Genomic DNA, 5,866 nt, shown 5'->3' on the forward strand with positions numbered 1-5,866 from the left:
TCCCCACCAGAGAGGTGACATTCCACGTCCCCAGAGCTAGCTTCTGCAGCCCAGCTCACATGGCACCTGACCCCTACAGCCCCTCTTATGGGTGGTGAGCCCACAGGAAGGAGGTCCAGTGTCACCTCTTCGGGCTGTGCCCGGCCGGGCCCCATGGGTAAAGGCCCGGCCACCAGGCGCTTGCCATCAAGCCCCACCCCCAGGCCTGGCTCCGGGGGGGGGGCTCGGTGACCCGCATCCAGGCGAGGGGAACTCCGGACCATTGGTTGTCATCATCATAGGGGTCTTGTGAGCTACACTTTGTCTGGTCCCTCCCCTAGGACCTGTTTGCCATGGGTGACCCTACCTACCGCCTAGAAAATCTGTCCATAAAAGTTATGAACAAAATCGATGACAAAAGGCAGCCCTGGCAGAGTCCAACCCTCACCGGAAACAAGTCCGACTTACTGCTGCCAATGCGGACCAAGCTCTGGCACCGGTCGTTCAGGGAACAGATGGCTTGTATCATGGATTCCATACCCCATATTCCCAGAGTACCCCCCACAAGACTCCCCAAGGGACACATTTGAATGCCTTCTCCAAGTCCACAAAGCACATGTGGACTGGTTGGGCAAACTCCCATGCACCCTCAGGGATCCTGCAAAGGGTCCAGAGCTGGTCCACAGTTCCACGACCGGGGCGAAAGCCGTATTGTTCCTCCTGAATCAGGTTCGACTGTCCGGCGGACCCTCCTCTCCAGTATCCCTGAATCGACCTTACCAGGGAGGCTGAGGAGTGTGATCCCCCTATAGTTGGAACACACCCTGCGGTTCCCCTTCTTAAAAAAAGGGGCCACCACCCCGGTCTGCCAGTCCAGAGGCACTGCCCCCGATGTCCACGCAATGTTGGAGAGTCGTGTCAACCATGACAGCCCCAAAACATCCAGGGCTCTAAGGAACTCCGGGTGGATCTCATCCACCCCCCGGGCCCTGCCACCGAGGAGTTTTTTGACCACCTTGGCTACCTCAGCGCCAGAGATGGAAGAGCCCACCCCCAAGTCCTCAGGCCCTGCTTCCTCACCGGAAGGCGTGTCGGTGGGATTAAGGTGGTCTTCGAAGTATTCCTTCCACCGATCCACAACGTCCCGAGTCGAGGTCAGCAGCGCACCATCCCCACCATACATAGTGTTGATAGAGCACCGCTTCCCCATCCTGGGACGCCAAATGGTGGTCCAGAACCTCTTCAAAGCCGTCCGGAAGTTGTTCTCCATGGCCTCACCGAACTCCTCCCATGGTCGGGTATTCGCTTCGGCGACAGCCATAGCTGCGCTGCGCTTGGCCTGCCGGTACCTGTCTGCTGCCTCCGGAGTCCCACAGGCCAAGAAGGCCCGAGAGGACTCCTTCTTCAGCTTGACAACATGACAACATCCCTCACCGCCGGAGTCCACCAACTGGTTTGGGTGTTGCCGCCCCGACAGGCACCGAACACCTTACAGCCACAGCACTGATCGGCCGCCTTAACAATAGAGGCACAGAACATGGCCCACTCGGGCTCAATGTCCCCCACCTCCCCCTGGACATGGTCGAAGCTCTCCTGGAGGTGGGAGTTGAAGCTACTTCTGACGGGAGACTCTGACAGACGTTCCCAGCAGACCATCACAATGCGTTTGGGTCTGCCAGATCTGACCGGCGTCCTCCCCCACCATCAGAGCCAAGTAACCACCGGGTGGTGATCGGTTGACAGCTCCACCTCTCTCTTCACCCCAGTGTCCAAGACATGCAGACACAAGTCCGACGACACGACTAGAAAGTCAATCATTGAACTGTGGCCTAGGGTGTCCTGATGCCAAGTGCATATATGGACACCCTTATGCTTGAACATGGTGTTTGTTATGGACAATCTGTGGCGAGCACAGAAGTCCAATAACAAAACACCACTGAGGTTCAGATCGGGGAGGCCATTTCTCCCGATCACACCCCTCCAGGTGAGCATTTAAGTCACCCAACAGAACAAGGGAGTCCCCAGAAGCAGCACTCTCCAGCACCCCCTCTAAGGACTCCAAAAAGGGTGGATACAGCCGTTTGGACCATAGGCACAAACAACAGGTAGGATCCATCCCCCCACCCGAAGGCTGAGGGAGGCTACCCTCTCGTTCAACGGGGTAAACTCCAACATACAGACACCGAGCCGGGGGGCAATAAGTATTGCCACCCCTACCCGGTGCCTCTCACCAGTGGCAACTCAGGAATGGAAGAGAGTCCAACCCCTCTCAAGAAGACTGGTTCCAGAACCCATGTCATGTGTCGAAGTGAAGCCGACTATATCTAGTCAGAACTTTTCAACCTCGTGCACCAGCTCAGGCTCCTTCCCCACCAGAGAGGTGACATTCCACGTCCCCAGAGCTAGCTTCTGCAGCCAAGGATTGGACCGCCAAGGTCCCTGCCTTTGGCTGCTGCCCAACTCACACAGTACCCGACCCCTTTGGCCCCTCCTATGGATGGTGAGCCCACGGGAAGGAGGTCCCACGTTGCCTCTTTAGGTTGTGCCCGGCCGGGCCCAATGGGTAAAGGCCCAGCCACCAGGCGCTCCCCATCGAACCCCGCCCCCAGGCCTGGCTCCAGGAGGGGGCCCGGTGACCCGCATCCGGGTGAGGGAAACTTTGAACCATTTGTCGCACTTCAAACCATTTGTCACACCATTTGTATAATGTGAGAGAAATTTCTTCCATAAACATCAGAATTGCACGGTGGTGTGATGAATCAAAAACCTTTAATATATGAGCTCATGGAGAGAAGACACACTGTAGTTTTTTGTTGACAATGCAGCTCAGACTGACTTAAACATCTGGTCATCTTCCTCTACCAACACAAGGAACAAGATCTTAATGAACATTCCACATTAACAATAAAACAATAAAACAATAAAACACCAGCCTGATTGATGAAACAGTACCCCTTTAGGCAAACAAATAACCAAAAAGTGATGAACACCACCAGGTGGGGACATCTCAAAAGTGCAATCACCACACCTTAAAATCTTATACACAGGATGTTCAGCTGTTGCTATGACAGAAATCAAACTTGCCTAAAAATTACTCACAATACTATGAAGCGTCTCTACAAGATATAATATGTAATTTTATGACATATATGTATAATATATGTATTTTTTAAAAATTATAATATATGACATTTTTGGGACGGGTCTAAAATTTGACCTTTTTCCCCATAGTACAGTATGCGATTTTTGCCCATTTTTTCAACATGCTAAATTATGATGTTTTTGGCCTTTTTTGGCCTTTGTTTCCAATTTATATACTATCACGCATCTCTACAAGCTATACTATGTGGGACGGGTCAAAATTTGACATTTTTCACCATGGTATAGTATGCGATTTTTGGCCATTCTTTTAAACAGGCTTGAAACGTTTTTGGCCTTTTTTGGCCTGTGTGTCTTTACAAGCTATAATATGTCATTTTCAGCCATTTTTGAGACGGGTCACAATTTGACATTTGTCGCCATAGTATAGTATGCCACTTTTGGCCACTTTTTCAGCATGCTAAATTGGCTTTTGTTTCCACTTTGTATACTATGACGGGTCTCTACAAGCTATTATATGTCATCTTCAGCCATGTTTGAGACGGTCAAAATTCGACATTTATGGCCACAGTGTAGTATGCGATTTTCGGCCATTTTTTAAACATGCTAAATTATGACGTTTTTGGCCTGTTTTGCCCTTCATTTCCACTTTGTATACTATGACGCTTCTCTACAAGCAATACTATGCCATTTTCAGCCATTTTTGGGATCGGTCAAAATTTGACATTTTTCGCCATAGTATAGTATGCCACTTTTGGCCATTTTTTCAACATGCTAAATTATGCAATTTTTGGCCTTTTCGGCTCTCGTTTCCAATATATATACAATGACGCATCTCTACAAGCTAAAATATGTCATTTTCAGCCATATTTGGGCCGTGTCAAAATTTGACCTTTTTCACCACAGTATAGGATGCGATTTTTGGCCATTTTTTCAACATGCTAAATTATGACCTTTTTGGCCTTGATTTCCACTTTGTATACTATGACACTCCTCTACAATCTATAAGTACAAACTACATTATAGCTTGCAGAGATGTGTAATAAAGTGGAACTAAAGGTCCAAAACATTCAAATTTAGCATGTCGAGAAAAAAATTGCCAAAAAGGCAATAGTATAATATTTTGTAAAATGTCAAATTTTGACGTGATTAAAATGGCTAAAAACGTCATATTATAGCTTGTCGAGATTTGTAATAGTATATAAAGTGGAAATAAAAGCCCAAAAAAGGCCAAAAACATTTAGCATGTCAAAAAATGGCCAAACAGGCTTTAGTATAGTTTGTCGAACACGTCAAACATCAAAACATCAATATTTAGCATGACATCAAAATGGCCGAAAAGGTAATAGTATAGTCTGTCAAAAAATGTCAAATTTTGACATGATATGAATGGCTGTAAACGGCATATTAAAGGCTTGTATAGACCTGTAAGAGTATATAAAGTTGAAACAAAGGCCAAAAACATCATAATTTAGCTTGTCAAAAAAATGGCCAAAATGGCTATAGTATAGTTTGTTGATAAAAGTTGTGATAAAAAAAAGATGTGTAATAGTATATAAAGTGGAAATGAAGGCCAAGAAAAGGCCAAAAACATCCTAATTTAGCTTGTCCAAAAAATTGCCAAAAATGCCATAGTATGTTGAAAAATTTTTGCATGTCATAAAAATGGCTAAAAACAACATATTATAGCTCATTATGACATGTCATAGTATATAAAGTGGAAATAAAAGGCCAAAAACAGCCAAAAACATCATACTTTAGCATGACGAAAATATGGCCAAAGAGGCAATCGTATCATACTACCAAAAATGTCAATTTTTGACGTCATAAAAATGGCTGAAAATGACATATTATGGCTTGTAGAGACATGTCATAGTATACAACATAGAAATAAAGGCCAAAAAGGCCAATAACATCATAATATAGCATAGAAATAGCCAAAAAGGCAATATGTTGAAAAATATTATAGCTTGTAGAGAAGTCATATTATACAGTGTGTAAAAAAAAGGACAAAAACGCAATATTATAGTATGTCGAAACGTCAATTTTTGATATGTCATGAAAATGGCTAAAAAAAATTTAAAAAACGTTGTAGAGAAGCGTCATAGCATACAATGTAGAAAAAAATGCCAAAAATGTCATAATTTAACATGTTGAAAAACATCCAATTTGTCCAACTTTGGTATGTGCTCCAAAATATTTGTATGTGTACTAAATGGCTGACAATGACCTATTATATCTTTTAGAGACGCGTCATAGTGGAAAAAAGTGGAAAAAAATGCCAAAAATGTCACAATTTAACATGTCAAAAAAACGGCAGAAAACGGCATAGTAAAGTATATTGGAAAACGTCAAACTTTGACACACTAAAAAATTGCTGAGAATGACATATCATAGCTTGTAGACACTTCATAGTGTACAATGTCCATAAAAGGCCAAAACCTCATTACATAGTATGTCAAAAAAGGGCAAAATCACCATAGTATATTATGTAGTATAAAATGTTGAAACAAAGGCCAAAAACATCATAGTTTAGCATGTTGAAAAACATCAAATTTTGACAGAAACGAAAAAAATGCTGAAAACTACAAGTTGTTTCAAATCAATGTAAATGCACTGCTGCGGCTGTTTTCATTTTTCTCTATTGATGTGTTTCTTTGTCCTGTCCCGGTGTTTGTTGCATGTGTGTGTGTGTGTGTCTGTGTGTCTGTGTGTCTATATATATATATATATATATGTTTATCATGAGAATTTAATTCTCCTCGTTTTCAGACATTAAATACTTTTG

The sequence above is a fragment of the Plectropomus leopardus genome, chromosome 12 (genome assembly GCF_008729295.1).
Source record: "Plectropomus leopardus isolate mb chromosome 12, YSFRI_Pleo_2.0, whole genome shotgun sequence".
NCBI classification, from domain to species: Eukaryota; Metazoa; Chordata; class Actinopteri; order Perciformes; family Serranidae; genus Plectropomus; species Plectropomus leopardus.